At 34.3% G+C, this 25,816-nt stretch overlaps 1 protein-coding gene and 1 non-coding gene across 2 annotated transcripts in view; one reads left to right on the top strand and one right to left on the bottom strand.

The window, feature by feature from the left end:
* The first annotated feature begins 246 nt into the window (after nucleotides 1–246).
* Nucleotides 247–25,816, top strand: part of FAM133A (family with sequence similarity 133 member A) — a 54,182-nt gene continuing 28,612 nt past the window's right edge. Inside the window, exons 1-2 of the mRNA XM_053580139.1 lie at nucleotides 247–325; nucleotides 1,107–1,176. The gene's annotated coding sequence lies outside the window, so the exon portion shown is untranslated. The remainder of the gene's footprint in view (nucleotides 326–1,106; nucleotides 1,177–25,816) is intronic.
* LOC128578613 (U5 spliceosomal RNA) lies at nucleotides 24,181–24,296 on the bottom strand. The gene has a single exon (XR_008377753.1). It is a non-coding gene; the product is annotated as a U5 spliceosomal RNA (small nuclear RNA).

Raw genomic sequence — 25,816 nt, forward strand, 5'->3', positions numbered from 1 at the left:
CTCAGCCTAATGGCGCATTAAGAGACCCTGTGATCTCTTCTCGTTTTTTTAGATCGTAAGCCCCCGCCCCTTGCAGTCAGACCTCCCGCTAATTTCGTTCCCAGTGTACCTTTAGTAGGCTCATTTGCTGAACAACCTTGATTGACAAACTTTATGCCCAATGAATGGCCAAACGCTACCCCTGGCCCGCCACCCCCCTTCTCCAGTCATCTTACTGGACGCTGCGTGGTGACTGAGGCGCATACTCCTGAATGGCGTTTTTCTACCCCCTCAAAATTACGTCTTTATAGTTTTATAATTAAAAAAAAAAAAGCGTAGACATGAGGTAAAAATACCAGCCATAGTTCCTAACAAGGGAAGAAGGAGAATGTCTTCTCCCATCCGTCCATCCTGAACTCCCTTTTGGTTTGTCACGAGCCTCTTCACAAAAATATATTTTTAAAAATTGGAAGAAAATGGATTAAATGGCGTCATTGGGTAGTGTGACTACGGACGATTAAAAACCTGAAATTTTCTCTGAATATTCTATAAGCTTGTATTTTCACACTGGAAAAAAAAAGGGGGGGAGTCTTTTATTGGCAGAGGGGGAGGGGCTAGACAGGCATATTGCAGTCCACGTAGCAGATTTAGTAAGTGCAGTCTGTGATGTTTGGCAAGCCTGGTTTGTATTCATCTACAAGGTTTGCGAACCCATGTTGCCGTGAGTCAGTTACAACATTTTTATTATATTTCTCTTTTTAAACCGGTCTATAATATATCCCAACCTTGCTGCTGACTTGCCACGTAGTCCTCAGAAATGCTTGCAACAACCTTGCAGATAAAACAAAGGGGTATTCAAATATTAAGTATTATTATTAAAAAGCAGATGGTTTGTTTTATACTTCTGTGCAGCATGTTTTGATTCCACAAACAACAGGGTGGGAGGGGGAATTTGTGCTAATGAAAGTGCATCCTCTCAGTGTATATGGGATATTCTCTGTTACCCATTTCCTTCTACTATTGTAAAATTCTAGCCGTACTAAGGTATGATTTACAATTCCAGTAATATGTTGATAAACATTTGCAAAATGAACTTTAAAAACAGATTTTGTTATTTTTATTTACAGGAGTCCTTTCTGCTACAGAACAACTCCCTTGGTACAGTCAAAAAGACCAGTATTTACTTTTCATTGAAAGGTAAGGAGCATATTTAGCCCATTTTTATGAATGACAGAAATTACTCATCTGTATTTGAATACAAATTTACGGGAGATATCTTTTAGAGATTTAATTGGACGATACCTTGATATTTCTATGGAAGCAGAAAAATCGACAGAAGGGATTTGGCATACTAGTGTAGAAAATAACCTACTTAACCACATTCACCATCTCAATCTGGTCATAGAATACAAGCAGTAAATTGAAATATAAAATATGATGAATTATTCATTTCCAATGAGGAAAGATATTAAAGTTAGATTAACCTTTATGTTGCCTTTTTTATTATGGGATTTGTGTTTTGTCATTTAGTCAAATATTTTTTAAAAGTTAGGAAATGCTTTTCTATTTTGTAAATGAATTTACTTTTATTGTTTTTCTCATACTGTCCAAGTATATGAACATTGTAAATCTAAAACTCCAATACAGAAAATTAGTGTTAGTAAAAGCAGTCTTAACAACCAAATAATAACCATTGTTAGCATTTTGATGTATTTCCTTCCAGAAATTTCCTTGTGCATATACACACCTGCCTACTTGTGTATTACTGTTTGTAATCCGATAATTTAATTAATCAACTAATTATGGCTATATATTCATAGCAAATGATGAACATTTTTGAATAAATGTATATGCTGTGGACATAATTGCCTTAATTTAGCCATATTCCTGTTGCAGTATACCTATTTCTGTATCATCTGTCCCCTTAACTACACACGTTTTTCCTTTTATATAAAATGCTGGTCCTGGATATATAAAGTATGCATTTCTGTGCACATGTGAAAATTAGTCATAAGATAAATTTCTAGAAATGAAAATTATCTTTTTATACTATGAAATTATGTTTTTATACATATTTACAACTCTCTCAAGAAAGGTTATGACAATTTATAGGCCCACCAACAATACATGTGACTTCATTTATTGGTCATCCAACTAATTTTATGTTTTTGTGACTGTCATGCACCAGTCATGAGTAAGAGAGGATGGTACTGTAATGGTGAATAAAACTTACTGAGTCTGCCTATCCTTTCATTGCATAATTTTAATTAAAACATGTACTATAGAAAACATTTAAATAAATGGGATTATACTGTAAATATTGTTCTGAAATTTATTATTTTTATTTTAAATGATGGACTTTTAATCGGTGCTTTTATGTTTTAGGGCACTTTAATGTTTTCATATACATATTAAATTTTGTATCATCTGGAACTGGTATTTTTAGAGTTAGTGCTGAGTTAAGGATCCATATTTTTGAATTATTTTTATTAGCTAGCTAATTTTCCTACTAACATTTATTTGAAGATGTTTCTGACCCATATACATGAAATATCACCTTTATCACATTAACTAAATTACTTCAGTCTGTTTCTAAATTATTTTTTTCTGACCCATTATCGAGACTTTTTCTGAAAACAACTAATAAGGCAGTTTTAAAATACTTTATTTTGAGAGAATGATATATGTTCATTGAAAAGGTCAGGGAATAAGGCGGCACCTGTGGCTTAGTGAGTAGGGCGCTGGCCCCATATACTGAGGGTGGCAGGTTCAAACCCGGCCCTGGCCAAACTGCAACAAAAAAATAGCCGGGCGCTGTGGCAGGCGCCTGTAGTCCCAGCTACTTGGGAGCCTGAAGCAAGGGAAGCACCTAAGCCCAAGAGCTACAGGTTGCTGTGAGCAGTAGCAGTGTGACGCCAGGCACTCTACTGAGGGCGATAAAGTAAAACTTTGTCTCTACAAAAAAAAAAAAAAAAAAAAAAGTCAGGGAATAAATTGAAATACAAAGAAGAAATTAAAAGTAACCCAAAATATATGGAGACGTAGTCACTATTTGCATTTTTAATGAATATCTACAAAGTAATTTCTCAATATTATATATGTGCGTTTATTAGATTAGTGGTAAGGTTGAATGTCTTTTCATATGTTTATGTTTATTTGAGAATTATCTGTTCATGTCTTTTACTTATTTTCCCCTGAATTAAAAAATAAATTAATTGGTGACAAAATGCTAAAGGTAAATGATTTGAAGCTTAATTTAAAGCAACTATAACTTCTGTAAAAAGCACTTCTGTTCATGATCATTGGCAAATCCAACTCAATTATAGCTTTCATTCTAAAATTATCTACTTGGAGGTTTTCTGGGATGCTTTTCAAGAATTACTACTTAATCATTCACACTGATACTAGAAATGTTTGGAATGGAACATGGAGAAGAAAAAGATTTTAAAAGCATATAAAATACTATGTAAAAATAATATAATCATCGGGCGGCACCTGTGGCTCAGTGAGTAGGGCGCTGGCCCCATATGCCGAGGGTGGCGGGTTCAAACCCGGCCCTGGCCAAACTGCAACCAAAAAATAGCCGGGCGTTGTGGCGGGCGCCTGTAGTCCCAGCTGCTTGGGAGGCTGAGGCAAGAGAATCGCGTAAGCCCAAGGGTTAGAGGTTGCTGTGAGCCGTGTGACGCCACGGCACTCTACTGAGGGCGGTACAGTGAGACTCTGTCTCTACAAAAAAAGAAAAATAAAATATATATATATATATATATATATAATCATCAACTATTGTGATTTTCAATTTGGAAGTATTTTTCCCTTGCCATGCTATGAAAATGGTTAAAAGTAGCTGACTTTTCCTAATCACAAATACTCTAATTTTGTTGTGTATACAGTGCCTTAGGTAATTATGACACACTTTTTTTCTCTGTCTTAAATTTATTTTATTTCTCTGAAAGAGCATATTTTTCTTCATATCATCTATTTAATTTATGCTTTGTATCATGTATTTTCTACTTTGAATGTGAGTATTCCAGCATATCATATGCTTATTTTTCTTCATAAGGTTACAAATAAGTTACTTGCATAGTGATATATTCTCTATTCCATTATTTTATGCTATTTTGGGGGGCTAAATGTTCCTGCTTATGCGTAAGATGTATGGCACAGAATCTGTTAGTATATTCAGAAGAATATAGTTCTTTGACATCGGTTTATCTTTCCTAGTATGAACATAACACAATTCCTTCCACTACTGAATACTGTGACACACAAGAATACACCTGTAAAGAACACAATAACTAGTATAACAGCATTATCTTTTATTGTAGCTATCTAAGAAAGAAAGCATTTCAAGTTCATCCATTTTTTAACTTTTTTCTTCCTCCTCCTTTTCCTTCCATCTAGACAAGTTTTATCTGAATATACACACTAATTCTTTTTTTTAAAAAATTGAAGTACAATAAGCACATAATAACACACAAAATAAGCAATTTTATAAGTTTTGATAAAAGTATATATGCCTGTGAAAGCATCACCAAAATTAAGGTAATGAAAATTTTTATAACCCTCCCCAAAATTTCATGTTCCTTTGAATCCCTCCCCTTTCCCCCAGGTAATCACTGATCTGTTTTTTGTTCCTATGTGCTAATTTGAGTTTTCTAAACTTTCATGTAAGTGGCATAATATAGTATACCTTTCTTTTTGCCTGTCTCTTTTCACTATCATAGTAATTTTGAGATTCATCCATGTTGTGTGTATCAGGAATTTTTCTTCCTATTACTGAGTAATGAATGACTGAGTAATACATACATGTGTACTACAATGGTTGATGAGCATTTGTGTTGTTTTGAGTTCTGGGGTACTACAAATAAAGATAATATGGTCATTTACATACAAGTCTTTATATGGACATATGCTTTTATTTATTTTATAAAAATACCTAGGAATGAAATGGCTAGATCACATGGTAGTTTATGTTTAACTTTTAAAGAAATTATCTGCTTTACAAAGCAGTTGATCTACATTTACATCAGCAATGACAACCTCTTGATATGGTCAGTGTTTTAAAATTTAGCCAGTCTAATAGGTATGTAGTAGTATCTCTTTGTAGTTTTAATGTACATTTCCCTAATGACTAATGATGATGAGCTTCTTTTCACAAACTGATTCACTAGCTACGCAGTGACTATTCATATTTTGCTCATTTTTTAAAAAATAAGTTTGTTAGTTGTTTTTCTTTTTTTTTTTTTTTTTTTGGCTGGGGCTGGGTTTGAACCCGCCACCTCCGGCATATGGGACTGGCGCCCTACTCCTTGAGCCACAGGCGCCACCCTGTTAGTTGTTTTTCTATTAAGTTTTGAAAGTTCTTTATCTGTTCTTTATATACTCTGGATACAAGTCCTTTTTCAACTGTAACCTCTGAAAATATTTTCCCAGTCTGTGAATTTTCTTTGCATTCTCTTAACATTGCCATTCACTGTTTTTGAAGAGCATAAGTTTGTATCTTTTCAATTGATAATAATATTTGTACAAATATTTAAGGCACATGTAGTATTTTGATATGTGCATACAATGTGTGATACCATATCAGGGTAACTGGGAGAAGAAGTTTGTTATGTTTATGAAGTCCAATTTATATATTTTTTCTTCTATAAATCATAATTTTGATGTCATTGCAAAGAAATCTTTGACCACCCCAAGGTTACAAAGGTTGTCTTTTATGTTTTTTTCCTAGATGTTTTATACTTTTAGGTATCACAGTAGGTCTGGTTCATTCTTGAAAAAGTTACAAGGTATGGATTGAAGTTTTTTTGGACATACGGATAAATCGTTCCAGCGCTATTTGTTGAACAGACTGTCCTTTCTCCACTGAATTGCCTTTGCATGTTCTCAAAAATGAGTTGTACAAATTATGTGTGGTTAGACTATAGTGTTCCATTGTGTACTGATTTTAATCACCTAATTGGTAACTATCCATTTGTTAGATATGTTTGGCAGGGAAAGAGAACCAAATTGTGGGATAAAAGAATTTCATGACAGTGAACACAGTTACAGCAGCTGGATCTTCCTTGATCTTTCACCTCTCTTCCCAAATATCTGAGATAAAGGGATAACAGCAGTAAAAACCTAGAAAACAAATAATGGGATAAGAAACATAAATATTTTTTTTTCTATTTTGTGCAGTTGCCTGTGTGTAGCTATCTACAGCCCAACCATTTGAGTGGTAGTTAGCATTATTCAGGAGCACAAATAATGACTTTGTTTTTCTCACATGTGATAAGAGAGATCTGTTCACTAAAATGGGAAATATTTTCAAGCTGTTAATAAATTATGGTTCAAAAAAGAATAGTAATAAAATGTTGATTATTTCACATTGTCATTTGCAGAGTAAAAATATTTCATTTCATACTCATTCTTTTTTTTAAATTTATTTTTATTAAACCATAGCTGTGCACATTAGTATGATCGTGGGGCACCATACACTTGGTTCATAGATCGTTTGACACATTTTCATCACATTAGTTAACAGAGCTTTTGTAGTATTTTCTTAGTTATTTTGCTAAGACCTTTACATTCCACATTTACTAGGATTCACATATACCCTTGTAAGATGCACCGCAGGTGTAATCCCATTAATCCCCCTCCTTCCCCCTCCCTCCCCCCTCCCTCCCCTCCCTTTCCCCTTTCTCCCTATTCTTAGGTTATAACTGGGATATAGCTTTCATGTGAAGGTCCTACATTAGTTTCATAATAAGGGTGAGTACATTGGGTACTTTTTCTTCCATTCTTGAGACACTTTACTAAGAAGAATATGTTCCAGCTCCATACTCATTCTTATAGTAAAGATACACCTAAATAAATGAAATATGTTGTGTTGCTATAGATTTTGATTTTTGAAAGGAAAGATTTGTGAACTAGATTTCTGGCACTATAGCCTTAAATGCATGGAGTTTAAAAAGGCAGTTGTATTTAATGCAAAGGCGGATAAGAAAAATCATTGACTAATTTGGACATTTGATGTAATGCTATTTTTTTAAATTTTAATTTATAAGGAACATTATATATATGATATATAACATGTTTTGATTTATGTATACATTATTCAATGGCTAATACAAACTCTTTAGCATATGCATTACCTCACATACTTATTTTTGTGATGAAAACACTTAAAATCTAGTTTCTTAGTAATTTTCAAGTATACAATACATTGTTTTTAACTGTAGTCAACATGATGTACAATAGAACTCTTGAACTTATTCCTCCTGTCTAACTGAAATTTTGTGTCTTTTGACCAACATCTCCCCATTCTCCCCACTCCCCATCTTTTGGTAGCCAGCATTTTACTCTTTGTTTCTATGTGTTTGATTTTTGTGTGCTCCACGTATAAGTGAGATGATACCGTATTTGTCTTTCTATGTCTACTTTACTTTTCTTAGTCTAAAGTTGTCCAGTTTCATTAATGTTGCTGCAAATTACAGGATTTCATTCTTTTAAAGGCTGATTAGTATTCCATTGTGTATATGTACTACATCTTCTTTATCCCATTGATGGATACTTAGGTTTAATCCATTTCTTGGATATTACGAATAAAGATGCAATGAACATAGGAGTGTGCTGATTTTCTATCATTTGTGTATATATTAAGTAGTGGGGTTGCTGGATAATATGATAGTTCCATTTTTATTGATTCAAGGAACAATAATACTGTTTTTCATAATGACTGCTAATTTACATTCTCACCAACAGTATAAAAGGGTTTCCTTTTCTCCACGTCCTCATTAACACTTGTTACGTTTTGTGTTTTTGATAATAGCTATTCTAACTAATTTGAGATAATACCTTATTGTGGTTTTAATTTGCATTTCCCTTGGGATTAGTTACATGACCATTGTTTCATATACATTTTGGCCATTTGTGTGTTTTATTTTGAAAAATGTCTTTTCAGAGTGGCACCTGTGGCTCAAGGAGTGGGGTGCAAGCCCCATATACCAAGGGTGGCGGGTTTGAACCCAGCCCCAGCCAAAACAAAACAAAACAAAAATGTCTATTCAAATTCTTTACCCACTTTTTAATCAGGTTATTTTTTATCATTACTGAATTGTTTGAGTTCCTTGCATATGCATTTTGCATATGAACTTCTTACCAGATACATGGTTTGCAAATATATTCTATTTTATAGGTTGCCTCTTCACTCTATTGATTATTTCCTTTGCTGTGTAGTTTTTTAGTTTAATGTAATGCCATTGTCTAGTTTTTCTTTTGTTAGTAATGCTAGTTTTCAAACTTAAAAATAACATACATTGTTTAAAAAATGTAAAACCATATCACAGAATAATACTTTTACAAGGGTAATCAAGAATCTTTTGCTTATAGTACTCATCTGAAATATTTCATCACTAAAATTTAAATAAAGCAAACTTTCTTATTTTAAGTTTGGAAGTATTTCATTTAGTATTACTAAAAAGGAAGGAAAAATCCAAAGGCATTGAATAGTGAACAATGTTCATGTATATGTTACTACAATAGCTATTTCCAAATTCTGCTTGTTGCAGCCTTTAAGCTGTTCCCTACTTTCTTATATATGCTGTATATAGTTTGAAAAATCTTCCTGTAAATATTTACCATATTCCTGCTCTAATCCCAAACTTTTATTGATACTTTACAGTCTGGAATCATACTTCTGTGTAAGTATAAGCTGTGTCTTTTACTCTCTTGTGATCTTAGGCATATTTATAAACTTTCTGCCTCAGTTTTCTCATCTGTAAAATGAAGATAATAATATTATGGATCTCATAGAGTCCTGGTGAGATTTCAATGACATAATACATGTAAAACTCTTATAACATAGTGAGTGTTCAATCAATCTTTACTAAACTTATCTTCTCCAGGAAATGTTTACCCAACTCTTAATTTCCTTCAGGGCTTATTTACTGAGGATGCATTTCATTTTGTATGCTTTATAGCAATCACTATAACAGAGCAACATATGTCATTTCTTATGTGTATACACACATGCTCTTTACCTAAGTATATATATATTTTTTTCTTTTTTTTTTATTGTTGGGGATTCATTGAGGGTACAATAAACCAGGTTACACTGATTGCAAATGTTAGGTAAAGTCCCTCTTGCAATCATGTCTTGCCCCCATAAAGTGTGACACACACCAAGGCCCCACCCCCCTAGTTACCTACGGTGGGAACCAAGGCATTTTCTTCTGTGTAATCAATCCCCTATCTTTGCACCGAGTATTTCTATGCACAAGAATGCACTTAGTACTGTACTAATTAAATTCTTTAACGAATGAACTGGCTTCCTGACAGCAGGATGATTTTTTCACTTGCCACTCAAATAAAAAAACAAACTACCTTTTAATTATGTTATAATTTTACTTAATAATTGGTCCTTAATGTGCCACATCTACTGATGTATAACTGCCACATAATAAATCATATCAATTTATTAAACTTTCAGATCATAAAGAATTGTGTTTTAGCAATTAAAATTTAATTGAGAACACTTCTCACACTATTTTTTTTTTTTTTTACTTCACACACTATTAATAGATAGGAGATCATACAGAGTCTTCAGAAGAAAAATTCTGGAATCTAATGAGGATTGATATTTAATATTACATTAAAATTTCTATCTTTTAACCCTTCTATTTCATAAGCATTTTCTTTTAGAGGACAAGATTTAGAGAGAATAATTATCTGAAAAATTGCTTTACATGCAATTGGTATTTAAAGGAAAGTGCATATTAAAATGCAAAGGCTTCTAATTTTAATAAATTGTACTCTGTATATCACATAAAAATGGCTACTATGGGGACAAGATTACTTTCTTTTGGTTACCAGAACCTGTTGTTTGAATTAAGCATCATCTACATACCACTATCATCTACATGGACTATTAAAAACGGCTTCTTCCAATGTTTTATTGTTCAAAAGATAATTTCCCTTGGGAAGTCAAGTCCTCAAAAAAACACAAAAAGTAGTTATTAAAGCATTTATGTGCTGGGGAAAATATTAGAAATCAAAGCTTAAGAACACATTTGTTTTGGTAAATTAAAACAAAAGACATAGTTTTCAATATGTACAAAAGATGTCCATAATAAATTGTTGTCAAATGAAAAAGACAACATGTGAAACAGTATCTGCTGTATGATCCTATTTAATTAAAACTTATAGATGTATGATTTTGGATAATCAAGTTGGTAAATCCATCCTAGAAAAAGTGCTACCTACCTCATTGCTGAATATCACTAGGGTCACCTTTGAAGTAGTCCCCTTGTGAAGCTATGTACTGATGCCAGCATCTAGTTGACCCTTCATGGCAATTTTGGAACTGCTTTTCTGGAATGGTCATCAGAGCTGTTGTCCTATGAGTTCTGACAATTATGTTCACAAAGTCATCCTATAAAAAATCTTTAAAGGGTGGACAAGGTGGTGGCATTGGTGCATAGCTTTCTGAGGGGAGTACTTCCAAGGTGACCGTAGTGATATTCAGCAATGATGGATGTAGCACTTTTTCTAGGATGAGTTAGTGAACTTAATTGTCCAGCCTTGTATATGTTGTATGTTCATGTGTGCTTGATTTCACATACATAGAAAAGGGTCTGACGATATGTATCAAACTAATGTAATTAGATTGAAGGAAAAGCTTTAACTTGTTGCTTTCTATTTGAAGCATCACCTTTTTTTCTGAACATGAAGAATTTGTTTTTAAATAAATGTTTTACCATTTTATTTTACATATTTTTAAAATTTCAGACTAATATGAAGGTATAAATGACTGAGTTACAGTGTTTTCTTTGTTGGGTAAGATCCCTGTTGCAGTTGTGCCCCACACCCAGGAGGTGTGCCATATACTTTTGCATTGTGCCCATGACATGAGAGCACACCAATCCTCCTCCCACTTCCCCTCTCCCACTCATTCCTCCTCCTCTCCCCAACTTGAATTAAATTGAGATTTTCTCTTGTGTGGGCATGCATTAGTTTATTTAATGGATTCATACTAGTATTGAGTATATTGGATACTCGCTTTTCCATTCTTGTGATACTTTACTAAAGAAAATGTTCTCCAACTCTATCCTGGTTAATATAAAAGATGTAAAGGCTCCATCTTTTTTATGGCTGAATAGCATTCTATGGCATACATATACCAAAGATCATATCCGTTCATGGGTTGATGCATTTGGGTTGTTTCCACATACTGGCCATTGTAAATTGAACTGTGATAAGCAATCTATTGCAATTAACCTTGTGATACAATGATTTTTTTTCTTCCGGTTGGTACCCGGTAATGGGATGGTAGGATCAGATGGAAAGTCTATCTTGAGTTTTTTGAGGATTCTCCGTACCTCTTTCCAAAGAGACCATATAAGTTTGCAATCACCAACAATGAAAAAGTGATCCCTTCTTTTCACATCCACACCAGTATCTGCAGCTTTGAGACTTTGTGGTGTTGGTCATTCTCCCTGGGGGTAGGTGATAGCTCAGAGTGGTTTTGACTTGCATTTCTCCAATGATTAGGAGAAAGGAGCATTTTTCATGTTTGTCAGCCATTCTTCTGTGGTGTTCAGAGAATGTTCTGTTCACGTCCAGTGATAGATGGGATTGTTTGCTCTTTTTTGTTGATCAATTAGGGTTCTCTATAGATACTATTTACCAGCCCTTTGTCAGATTCATTACATAGAAATATTTTTCTTATTCTGAAGGTTGTCTGTTTGCTTTAACTGTTGTGTCCTTAGCTGTGTAGAAGCTTTTTAGCTTAATTAAATCCCATTTATTTATTTTTGTTATTGTTATAATTGCCCATGGAGTCTACTTCATAGAATCTTTCCCCAGACAGATATTATTACAAGTTTTTCCTATGCTTGCTTATAGGATTTTTATCATTTCATGTCTTAGATTTTAAACTTTTATCCATTGTGAGTCAATTTTTGTAAGTGGTGGAAGGTGTGAGAGCAGTTTCAGTCTTTTACATGTGGTTATCCAGTACTCCCAGCACTATTTATTCAATAGGCACTTTCCCCCAGTGCATGATTTGGTTTGGTTTATTGAAGATCAGATGGTAATAGAGTCTGGATTGATCCCCAGGTTTTCCATTCTGTTTCATTTGTGTATGTCTCTATTTTTGTGCCAATACCAGACTATGTCTCTATTTTTGTGCCAATACCAGTGTATGTCTCTATTTTTGTGCCAATACCATACTGTTTTGATCACTTTGGACTTGAAATATAACCAGAATTATAATGCCTCCAGCTTTGTTTTTATTACTAATAATTGCCTTGGATTTATGTTTTTTTTTTTTTTTCTGGTTTCATACAAAATTATCAGCTATTTCTTTCTTTCTTTCCTTTTTTTTTTGAGTTCTTGAAAGTCTGATTTGGTATTGTGTTGGGGATTGCATTAAATCTGCTTTTGTTAGCATATACATTTTAACAATGGTAGTGCTTGGGAAATTTTCAGTTATGATATCCTCCAGTAAGGTTTCCACTCCTTTGGGTCATTCTTCTTCCCTTCTTAATATACCAATAATTTGTATGTTTTAATGCTTAGTGAAGTCCCATAATTGTCTAAGAGCTTCTTAAACTTTTACTCTTTTTTTTTTACTTTTTAATATTAATTTTTAATTAAAATCATAACTGCATATGCATTTATGGAGTACAATGTGCTTATTTGATATACAATGTGGAAAGATTACATCAAACTGGTTAACATAACCATCACCTCACTTACTTATTTGTTGTGGTAAGACATTTATTCTCTTAATAGTTTTGAAATGTGCTATTGCATTGTGCACATTAGGTGAGGTCCCACCAAATACCCTCCCTCCTCTCAGTCTCCCCTCTCCCCTCCCCACCTCCTCTTCCCTTCTTCTTTCTTGACTATAGTTGTGTAGGGATACTTCACATTGTTTATTTTTACCTGGATGGAGCTGGAACTTACTCTTCTTAGTAAAGTGTCTATTCTGGTTTTATTCTGATTCTATATAAAATGAAATACTATTTTTTTCCAGTTCTTTAAAGTATTCGTGTCACTGGCGGGGGGCAAAGCACCACAGGTGTTTGTATCTTTCCCCCGCTGAGATTCCAGCCTAATACCAGAACTCATTAGGATTGGGTAGAGGCAGGCTGACATCAAGACAGAGCTAGAGTGTGCTATTTAACCAAGCAGGTCCTCAGTGTCTCTGGCTGCAGCTTTGAAAAGGACCTTTACAAGACTGTAGGGGAAAAGCCACAGTCAGAAGCCTCACCTTTTACTATCTTCTTTTCTGCCTCTTTAAAGCCTGAGTTAGCTCAAGAGTTTTATTCTCTAGCTCTGAGATTCTTTCTTATCCATGGTATAATCTATTATTGATAGTTTATACTCCATCTTTAAGTTCCCTGATGGACTTCTTCAATTCCTTAAGTTCTGATAGATTCTTTCTAATTTCATCATTTCTTGGGTCAATTTTTTTTTTAATTTCCTTTGTTTGTTTTCCACTTTCCCTTCAATTCTCTTGATTGTTTTTGCCATCCATAATCTAAATTCCCTTTCTATCATTTCCATAATTTCTTTATATGTGGGATCCTCTGTGGTATCTACCTCATGATCCCTTGGGTGGTAATCTTTTCTGGTTTTTCATGTTGCCAGAATTGTTTTGTTCCTCCTCATGTGTATTTTCTTCTTGTTCACTTCCTTCCCCTAAGTTCTCCTCTTTTTTCCTCCTTCTCCTTAATTTTCCACGTCTCTATGCTTGGGTATTAGAGTGGCCCAGGTGCCCACTGTGCTGGTCTTCCACTCTTTTTGAACTCCTCCTTGACTTCTGGAGTCCCTCCATTGTCTCACTGTGCCCCTGGAATGATATTTCTTTTTTTTATTATTATTAAATCATAGCTGTGTACATTGATGTGATCATGGGGCATCATTCACTAGCTTCACAGACTGTTTACCAAGTTTCACATATACCCTTGAAAGATGCACCGCTGGTGTAATCCCACCAATCCCCTTCCCTCTACCCACCTCCCCCCTCCCTCCCCTCCCTGTCCCCCTTCCCCCTATTCTTAGGTTGTAACTGGGTTATAGCTTTCATGTGAAAACCCTAAATTAGTCTCATAGTAGGGCTGAGTACATTGGGTACCTTCTCTTCCATTCTTGAGATACTTTACTAAGAAGAATATGTTCCAGCTCCATCCATGTAAACATGAAAGAGGTAAAGATGATATTTCTTGATGGTACAATCCAGTCAAGGGTAGATGGAGTCCACTTGCCCCAATCAAGTGCAGCTGGTGTGTCATCAAGAGACATCTACTTTGCCATCATGGACCTCCTCTTGAACCATTTTTAGAACTTTTCAAAATAATGGGAATGTATCATTTTTATATTTAAAAGATCCAAAATTTAAGACAACGGTGAATAACATGGAACAAAGTTTGCGTTGTTATTTATTTAGAGAGCTGAAATCAATGACCACTTCTGCATGGTACATACTATCTTACATTTGAGGAGCACTCATAAAGCTCTTCTGAGGTATCATCACACACAGAAGCCATGCAAATTGCACTATCTCTCAGCAAGTTTATGGTCTATACTTATTGGTATTTTAAGCCTGTATACAATTATTCTTTCCAAAACATAGTATTTTGTTGTAATGAATACAAGGTTATCAGAGGAATCACTTCCATCCTTCTCTCCAGTATCATCATAGTTTAAGTACTGTAAAATTTGTTTTATTTGAAGTGTTTCCTTTCTTCTTATTTTGAAGCTAATATGTTTTTCCCCATTACGTTATACAGCTATTTTTAATGTACAAAATGATTCTTACTTTATAGGCTTTTGTTACCTAGAAAATGAATATGATAAGTGGGCCCATCATTCTTCTCAAATGTTGATTTTTATTTTTATGCTTGCAGAAATAACTTGAGCCAGTTATAAATTTTGTGATATACTTTTATTCCATGTGGTATTGTGGTGATTTGAAAAAATTTCAAGAAAAAAAATGTTGCTTGATCATAAAATCACTAGGCAAATTGTACTTTTTCTGCAAATGATATGCACATAATTTAGCTGCAAATGATGTGTGCTTCCTTATAAGTTTATAATATGCTTACTAAGAGATTCTGCTTAATTCAGTAAGATTTATGCTTACTGGACTGGCATTTGAAGTCACTGGATTGAAGCTATTATAACATAGTGAAAAAAAATAATGGGATGTACATTTCAGAGAGATAGCCATGAAAACTGATAAGAGTATTCTAGTAACTAACTGTTTGCTTCTTCATTCTCTTATTTTCTGTAATTTCACTATTATAACTCTTGTCATTTCTCATCTGGATTATTTACCTCATCTTCATTATCTCCCCTCAAGCTCACTTGCTTCCCTTCTAGCTTACATTTGCCTGGAAAATGAAGATGATAAGTGGGCCAATTATTCTTCTCAAATGTTGATTTTTATTTATATTCTTGCAGGAATAACTTGAGCCAATTCTAAAGTTTGTGATATACTTTTCTTCCACGTGGTATTGTGGTGATTTCGAAAACATTCAAGGAAAAAAATGTGTTGGTTGATTATAAAATCACTAGGCAAATTGTACTTTTTCTGCAAATGATATTCACATAATTTAGCTTAATTTCACTATGAAATTAGCCTTCCTAATATGTCACTTTCTTCATGTCATACCCTTCTCAAAATTTGTAGTGACTTCACATCAAAAGGCAGCATAGTCTAAGGAAAAGAACACCAGCTTTCAAGGTTTGATCTAAAATTTAAATCTTGGCTTCACACACAGCCCTGCCTCTAGTGAATAATTTTGTAGAACTTATATTTCAGAGTCAAACATTCACACAATTTGCCACTTGCTAACTGTGAACTTGGAAATTTAATTTATCTCAGTAGTCCACATTCTTCTTATGAGTGAAATGTTTAAAATGATACATACTTATATCAATTAGGGCTTTTTAGTTTCAAGCCAGAGAAATAAACTCTGGCTAACTTACATAAAATTTAATTCATTGAAAAACCATCAAGGTCTCATAGAATCTATGGGAGGCTAGTGAGTCAGGCCTGGAAACAGGCAAAAACTGAAGTAACTCTTGCACAAAAGAAACAGGAAATATAGCCAGAATAGTCTAAACATGATGTTCAGGCTGTGATAAACTTGAAGTTCAGTTATTTTCAATTTAATTGCATACTGCTTGGCTACAGGATGACAAGGTCTCTGGTAGTTGTCCTTCTGGATTGTTTTCTAGAGAAAATAGAATTCCATGAGACAGAGGAAATAGATTCCCAATGTCCAAAACACAACAGATGCACACTATGCATGTGAACCACCAGCCACATAATAGGTATTCAGTAAATGGCTAATTTAACAAGCCTAGACTCCTTTATCAGGCATTCATTACCATCAACTTTCTGGCCTCAGCCTATGTTTTCAGAATCAACCTTCTCTCCAATCCTCTGTATATATCCTGAATTCTCATGTTTGCTCTTCTCATTCAGTCTATTTCACCTGCCTAAAATGCTCTCACCCTCTCTCATATTATTTAAAAGAATATGATTACCACATAATACTTATACATAATTGTGGACTATGATGTGATGTTTTGGTATGTGTATACACCGTGTAATGATCAAACCAGAGTAATTAGGATATCCATCACCTTAAACATTTACCATTTATTCGTGATGAGAATATTCAATATCCTGTCTTCTAGATATTTTAAAATATACAACACCTTGTTCTTAACTCTAGTCATACTTCTATGCAGTAGAACACCAGAACTTAATCTCCTATTTAACTGTAACTTTGTACCCGTGACCAGTCTTTTCTCATCCTTCTCCTTCCTCCTACCCTCCCCATCTCTTGTAATTGCTATTCTCTACTGTTTACATGCTACTGTGAAATTAGCATCTCTTGTAAATACTATTCTCTACTGCTATGAAAACAACTTTTGAAATTCTACAAATGAGTGAGTTCATGTGGTATCTATCTATCTCTAGCTTATTTTGTTTGACATAAGACCTCCAGGTTCATTCATGTTGCTCTATTTTTTTAACGATGAGCCCAGTGTTATGTGCATAATAGGTGCTCATAAACTTTCAGTAAATGTATGCAAGAATGTGCATCATTATCTTTTCACCCTCTTTATCCTTTTTTCCTCTTTATCCTTTCGTCTATTGATGTACACTCTGGTTGATTCCATATCTTGGCTATTGTGAATAATGCTGGAATGAAGACAAGAGTAAAAATATCTCTTTGAGATAATGATTTCTTTTGCATATATATACCCTGGAATGGAGTTACTGTATCATACAGTAGTTTTATTTTTAATATTTTGAGGAAACTCAATACTGCTTTTCCAAAATTCATATACTAATTTACATTCCCACCAGCAGTGTATAAGGGTTTCCTTCTCTCCACATATGTCACTTTTGATATTCAGCTTACCTCTTCTAAAGTTCAGGTTAGCTCTCCTTTTTCTGATTCCCAGATAACTAATTTTGTTTCCACATTTTCTCTTAATCATGGATTACTTTTGGGTAACTTTTGATGGTAGTCTTGTATTGTTGTCTCACAATTCGTATGCTTTACTGCTCTCAGGTACATCATAAAGTCCTTGAAAGATCATGCCTCATTTCTTTCTTTCTTTTCTTAACAGCACTTAACCCAGTGTTAAGTGCATAGTAGGTGCTCATAAACTTTCGGTAAGTGAATGCAAGAATGTACATCATTATTTTAAATCAACACTAATTTAAGGATCACCTACTGTATACTCCGTACTCTAGCAGCTGCTTTGAGGGTACAGAAAAATCAAACAAACTTGAAAGTTGCTGTAGGAGTAGCTCACAATCTAATTTAGGAGAGAAAAACAAAAATAAAAGCATGAAGCACCCCTGGAGCAATTATATAAATAAGCAAAAAGTATCATAAGCAATTCCATAATATGAGATAACTATCATAAGCAATTAGATAATACAATTGCAAATTGTATATGAAATCAGCACATTGTACCCTATAAATGCATTAATGTATACATGATCTACCTCTTTATCATTTAATAAAAAAATAAATAAATTATTTTGGCTAAAGCAAAAAAAAGAAAAAATATATATATATATTATCAGTGCTAGTCACATACAAAGATGTAAAATGCAGGACTTAACTTGATATATATGAAGTACAGGCAGATTTTTACTTCAAATCTGTATTTGGAAATAAAGAGTTTAAGTTGCAAAATATTGAGATGATATTGGGGAACATAAGGGTTGGGAAAGACTTCCAAAGAGAATGTTATAAATTTAGATTCATTATCATAGGGAATAGTAATGGTCTTTTAAGCTTTTAAAAAAAAGCATCACAAGAATGGAGAAGCATGAATCCTATGTACTCAATTTTGATATGAGGACAATTAATGACAATTAAGGTTATGGGGGGGAAGCAGAAAGAGGGATGGAGGGAGGGGGTGGGGCCTTGGTGTGTGTCACACTTTCTTGGGGCAAGACATGATTGCAAGAGGGACTTACCTAACAATTGCAATCAGTGTAACCTGGCTTATTGTACCCTCAATGAATCCCCAATGATAAAAAAAAAAAAATACTATGATAAAAGCAATACTTTTATTAAATAAAATAAAGTCCATGTACATAAAGTAATACTAATTGTCTATATAAGAAATGATAAATATTTATTGACTTAGAAAAATAATCATAGTATTTGGTCATGCAAGTAGGTTACAAAATATTACGTATATAATATTATTTTTAGATAAAATTTATAAATATGCATTAACATATCTCAAAGTAGAGCCACATATGGTAGTTTACTCCTGTGATCCCCACATTATGGGAGGTTGAGGGGTGAGGATTGCTTGAGGCCAGGAGTTAGAGACCAGCCTCAGCAATCCCTTTCTGTACAAAAAATAAGAAACATTAGCCAGGCACAGTGGCACATTCTTGTAGTCCCATCTATTCAGAAGGCTGAGATAGGAGCTTCACTTGAGCCAAGGAGTTCAAGGCTACAGTAACCTATGGTGACACCACTCTGAACTCCAGTCTGGGCAACAGAATAACATGAATATCACCTTGTCTCTAAGAAAAAACGAACAAAAAATCCCCCCCCCAAAAAAAAACAGCTTTATGAAATACAATTATACACCATAAAATTCATTTATTACTACTGTATAATTCAATGATTTTAGTAAAATTACAGTGTTGTACCACTGTCACTATAATTAAGTTTAAGAATTTTTTCACCTAAAAACGTTTTCTGGGTCCTCTCAGCAGTTAATCCTTTTTTCCACATCCAGGCTTAAGCATATATTCTTGGTTTTCATATTTACCTCTTCTGTTCTTTTCATATAAATGGGATCATACAATATGTAGCCCATTGTGCTTCTTTCACTGAGCATAGTTTTTAAAGCTTTTATTTCTCCTGGAATATATTCACGATAAATAAAAATGTATGTACACACAAAGATATGTACATAAATATTCATAGTGGCATTACCAATAGTAGCAAATGTGAAAACCATCCAAATGTCCATCACCTAGTAAATGCATGAATAAATGTAATTTAGACATGTAATGGAATGCTATTCATCACTTAAAATGAATAAATTATTGATCCATGCTACAAAGTGGATGAACCTCAAAAGCAAGAGTGTTTGTTAAGCTGGAGGTGGGAACAACAATCAATCTTTTGATCAATTTTGGGAGAATTGGCGTCTTGACAATATTGAATTTTCCAACTCAAGAACATGAAATGTCTCTTCATTTATTTAGATATTTTTTTTAATTTCAGTCAGCAGTATTTTGCAGTTTTCAGGTAAATCCTGACAGAACCTCAGATCCAAGTGAGATGGGTGTGCTGTGTACAGGAGCTTATCCCAGGGTCAGCAAATTCCTAAGGATAATTGTTTCTCAGACAAATGTATTTTCTGGTCAATTTCCAGAGTTCTGAGATGGTTGCTTTTGTTATTTTTTTTTTTTTTGTAGGTTTGTACAGTTTGAATACCCCTTATCTGAATTACTTGAGACTAGAAATGTTTTGGATTTCCAATGTTTCCAGATTATGAAATATTTGCATTATACTTACTGGTTCAGTATCCCTAATCCAAATATATGAAATCCAAAATGCTCTAATGAGCATTTCCTATGAGTGTCATTCAAAAAGTTTCACATTTTGGAGTATTTAGGATTTCTGATTTTCAGATTAGTGATATTCGACCTGTAGTGCTTTTTGTAGAAAGGATTTCCTGATTTTCTCCCCCATAGCTGAAATTTTATTCAGCTGTGTATTTTTATGAGAATTTTAACTCCAAAAGCTCAGTGACATAATAAGTATCAACAGTGCCAATTCAGTCAAAAAACATGTTGCATTACCACTTGTTTTATAAAGGCAAAACAGTTTATTGAATAGGTTTTTGGTTTTTGCTTTGAATTGATTATATACTTTTGGTTTCTTTTTGAACTGATTATATGCTTAGAGTTGTGATGAAATAGTTGCTGAAATTGACTATATAATTAAATATGAATAAACAACAGCTATATTTATTACTACTCTTGTGTTTGATGCCATGGAAAATAATAGATGAGTAAATCGTTATTGATGCCCTAAGGGTCCCATAGATTAGGTGCTGGTTATGTGCTGTTATTGAACCTTATACATTTTCTTTATGACACTATCACCATCTTAATTATGTAGTTATTTTTAGTTTATTTATTTAATATGAGCATCCATAAAATCTATGAGATTAGAGACCATAATTGTATTATTAACTAATATGTCACTAGTATATCTTAGCACAGTGCTGGGAACATAATAGATAGTCAGTAAATATTGGAAGAACGAATGAATGAACAACATGCCATGGAAATATAGGGTAGAAAGAAATTATTTCTTTTTAGGCATATCTGGAAGGTTAGAGATTAAAGGAACACTTTCTAACTTGTACAACATGTTTGTTAAAAGTTAAACAGTTTTCTTCAGAGAAGTTTCTCTTCAAATCCCTTGCCCAGCCTGCGATGGGATCCCTTGTTTTTTTCTTGCTGATGCGTTTGAGTTCTCTGTGGATTCTGGTTATTAAACCTTTGTCAGAGATATACCCTGCAAATATCTTCTCCCATTCTGAAGTCAGGCACAAGGCCTTCAGACATATGAAAAAATGCTCATCATCTTTAATCATCAGAGAAATGCAAATCAAAACTACTTTGAGATATCATCTAACTCCAATGAGACTAGCCTATATCACAAAATCTCAAGACCAGAGATGTTGGCGTGGATGCGGAGAAAAGGGAACACTTCTGCACTGCTGGTGGGAATGCAAATTAATACATTCCTTTTGGAAAGATATATGGAGAACACTCAGAGATCTAAAAATAGATCTGCCATTCAATCCTGTAATTCCTCTGCTGGGCATATACCCAGAAGACCAAAAATCACAACATAACAAAGATATTTGTACCAGAATGTTTATTGCAGCCCAATTCATAATAGCTAAGTCATGGAAAAAGCCCAAGTGCCCATCGATCCACGAATGGATTAATAAATTGTGGTATATGTATACCATGGAATACTATGCAGCCTTAAAGAAAGATGGAGACTTTACCTCTTTCATGTTTACATGGATGGAGCTGGAAAATATTCTTCTTAGTAAAGTATCCCAAGAATGGAAGAAAAAGTACCCAATGTACACAGCCCTACTATGAAACTAATTTGGGACTCTCACATGAAAGCTATAACCCAGCTACAACTTAACAATAGGGGGAAGTGGGAAATGGGGGGGTGGGTAGAGGGAGGGGGATCGGTGGGATCACACCTGTGGTGCATCTTACAGGGGTATTTGCGAAACTTGGTAAACGTAGAATGTAAATGTTTTGGCACAGTAACTGAGATAACGCCAGAAAGGCTATGTTAACCACTGTGATAAAAATGTGTCAAATGGTTTATGAAGCGAGTGTATGATGCCCCAGGATCATATCAATGTATACAGTTATGATTTAATAAAAAAAAAGTTAAACAGTTAAGATTTCAATATTTTAGGAATAGTAATTTATTTTCTGTGGCTGTAGCATAGAGCTCAAGGTTATAGATAAACAAATAAAAGAAAATAAAGGAAAAAGAGTTGGGGAAGATGTGTTTGGAGAAGTAGGTTGAGACCAGGCTTTTTCTGCCAAACTAATGAATTTTAATTTAATTAAATCAACATCAGGGACTGATCGAATCAGTGCTTTAAAAAAAAAAAATGGTAACTAGATACTGAGTGTGGTGGCTCACACCTGTAATCCTAGCATTCTGTGGGGCCGAAGTAGGAGGATTGCTTGAACTAAAGATTTGAAGACCAGCCTGAGCAAGAATGAGACCCCATCTCTACTAAAAATAAAAAAGCTAGCCTGGTGCGCTATAGTCCCAGCTACTTGGGAGGCAGAGGCAAGAGTATCTCTTGAGTCCAGAAGTTGAGGTTGCTGTGAGCTTTGACATGAAATTACTGTAGCCTGGGAAACAAGAGTGAAACTCTGTCTCAAAAAAAAAATAAAAAATTAAAAATGGTAGGTAAGTAGAGTTGGCAGTGTGGAAGATGGATGGGACAGAGAAAAGAGTTAAGAATAATATACATTCAATCCAGGGCTACTCAGTGCATAGCACTTGCATAGCAGTTTATATTATTTACAAGACTCTCCTAAAAGCTTATCTATGAGAGAGAGAAAGCGAGAGAGAAATATTACTGAGATATTCTTTAATTTCAAAATTTGCTTTCAATTTTTTGTTAAATAGAGTCATATGGTTCTTCCTTTATATCTCCATGACATTGTGATAATTCTTAACAGTAACAATTGCAAAAATGTGAGATTACATCAGTATGGCACATTTATCTTTGTTAAGTGTATTCACATATAGTACCATATTGGTTTTCACAAAAACATATAAAATAGAGGCAACTTTTCTCATTTTATCAATTTGAAGACTGTATTAATAGAGGCTAAAAGACTAGCATAGGGTTAGATAACCAGTATATATGAGATGCAGTATTATTTAGTAAAGCATCACAAGAATGGATAAATAAGAATTCTACCCTGTTCCCTGAAAATAAGACAGTATCTTATTTTAAGGTGTGCTCCCAAAGATGCGCTAGGTCTTATTTTCAGGGGACGTCTTATCTTTCCTGTAAGTAGGTCTTATTTTCGGAGGATGTCTTATTTTCGGGAAAACGGGGTATGTACTCAGTTCTGATATCAGGTCAATTAAGGTCTTAGTACACAGTGGGGGTTGGGGATGGGAAGAGATGAGAAAGAGAAGGAAGGAGGGGGTGGGAGATCAAGGGATGTGGTACAACTTTTGAGGGAGAGACACAAATATAAGATGGTCTTATCTAACAAAAACAATTAATGTAACCTGCTTCTGTGTACCCTAAATGAATCCCCAGCAATGAAAAAAAAAAAAAAAACAAAAAACACTGCCTTTTAATTTCAAAATGTTGATGGGGTACAATGTTTTTGTTACATTTAAAACTTTTATATTTATTAAGGTGAGACTTTTAATATGCCCATCACCTAAATAGTGTTCATTGTACCTTTTACCACTACCTTCCTCCTCTTTCCCCCTTTCTTATTTCCTATGACTTTTACATATCCATGTACCTTTTGTGTGCCCATTAATTAGCTCCCTCTTTTTAGTCAGTGGACATGGTGTTTATTTTTCCATTCTTGAGATACTTCACTTAGGATAATGGTCTTCAGTTTCATCCAAGTTGCTGTAAATGACATTATTTCATTCCTTTTTATGGCTGAATAGTACTCAGTAGTATATGTAAACTATATTTTCTTAATCCACTCATGAATTGGTAGTCACTTAGGATGATCTTTGCCATTGTGAATTGTGCTGCAATAAACATCCAAGTGCAGGTGTCTTTTTGATACAATGACTTCTTTTCCTTTGCGTAGATACTCAGTAGCGGGATTGCTGGTTTGAATGATAACTCTACATTTATTTCTTTAAGGAATTTCCATACTGTTTATAGTAGAGGTTGTACTAATATGCAGTCCCACCTACTGTGTATAAGCTTTACTTTCCCTCTGCATCTATACCAAGTATGTATTTTTTTTTTTAACCTCACATAATGGCCATTCTGACAGGGGTAAGGTGATATCTCGTTGTGCTTTTAATTTGCGTTTTCTTGATGATTAATGATTTTCGACATTTATTTTTTTTTTTCCTCCTTAGCCCTGCAAATGCAAGGCCTCAAAAAATTGGTCAAAGACTAAGAATTGTTCCTCTCCGCAGAAATTTTTAGTAAAAGGCGAAATATTTAAATGATTTGAGGAGAATCCAGAGTATGATTTTGAACATTTCTTCATATGATTTTTGGCCATTTGTCTATCTTCTTTTTCTTTTTTTATTAAATCATAGCTGTGTACGTTAATGCAATCACTGGGTACAATGTTCTGGTTTTATATACAATTTGAAATATTTTCCTCAAACTGGTTAACATAGCCTTCACGGCATTTTCTTTGTTATTGTGTTAAGACATTTATATTCTACAATTAGTAAATTTCACATGTACCCTTGTAAGATGCACTGTAGGTGTGGTCCCACCAATTACCCTCCATCCACCCATCCTCCCCCCTTCCCTCTGCCCTTCCCCCGTCTTCTTGGGCTATAATTGGGTTATAGCTTTCATATAAAAGCTATAAATTGGTTTCATCGTAGGGCTGAGTACATTGGATACTTTTTATTGCATTCTTGAGATACTTTGCTAAGAAGAATATGTTCCTGCTCCATCCATGTAAACATGAAAGAGGTAAAGTCCCCATCTTTTTTAAGGCTGCATAATATTCCATAGTGTACATATGCCACAATTTATTAATCCATTCATGTGTCATTGGGCGCTCGGGCTTCTTCCATGACTTAGCAATTATGAATTGGACTGCAATAAACATTCTGGTACAAATATCTTTGTTATAATGTGATTTTTGGTCTTCTGGGTATATACCTAGTAGAGGAATTGTAGGATTGAATGGCAGGTCTATTTTTAGGTCCCTAAGTGTTCTGCAAACATTGTTCCAAAAGGAACGTATTAGTTAGCATTCCCACCAGCAGTGTAGAAATATTCCCTTTTCTCCACATCCACGCCAACATCTCTGGTTTGGGGATTTTGTGTTGTGGGCTAATCTTACTGGAGTTAAATGATATCTCAAAGTACTTTTGATTTGCATTTCTCTGATGATTAAAGGTGATGAGCATTTTTTCATATGTCTGTAGGCCATGCACCTGTCTTCTTCAGAGAAGTTTCTCTTCAAGTCCTTGGCCCACCCTGAGATGGGATCACTTCTTTTCTTGCTAACATGTTTGAGTTCTCTATGGATTCTGGTTATTAAACCTTTGTTGAAGACATAACCTGCAAATATCTTGTCCAATTCTAAGGGCTGTCTACTTGCTTTACTTACTGTGTTCTTGGCTGTGCAGAAGCTTTTTAGTTTGATCAGGTCCCAGGAAAATATTTTTGGTGTTGCTTCAATTGTCTGGGGGTACTCCTCATAAAGTATTCACCGAGGCCGATTTCTTCAAGTGTTTGCCTTGCACGTTCTTCTGGTATTTTTATAGTTTCATGTCTTAAGTTTAAATCTTTAATCCAGTGAAAGTCTATCTTATTAATGGTGAAAGATGTGGGTCCAGTTTCAGTCTTCTACAGGTCACCATCCAGTTCATCCAGCACCATTTGTTAAATAGGGAATCTTCTCCCCACTGAATGTTTTTAATTGGCTTGTCAAAGATCAAATTATGGCAAGTAGCTGGGTTCATCTCTTGGTTCTCTATTCTTTTCCAGACATCTACCTCTCTGTTTTTGTGCCAGTACC

This window comes from Nycticebus coucang, chromosome X (assembly GCF_027406575.1).
Source record: "Nycticebus coucang isolate mNycCou1 chromosome X, mNycCou1.pri, whole genome shotgun sequence".
Classification (NCBI taxonomy): Eukaryota; Metazoa; Chordata; class Mammalia; order Primates; family Lorisidae; genus Nycticebus; species Nycticebus coucang.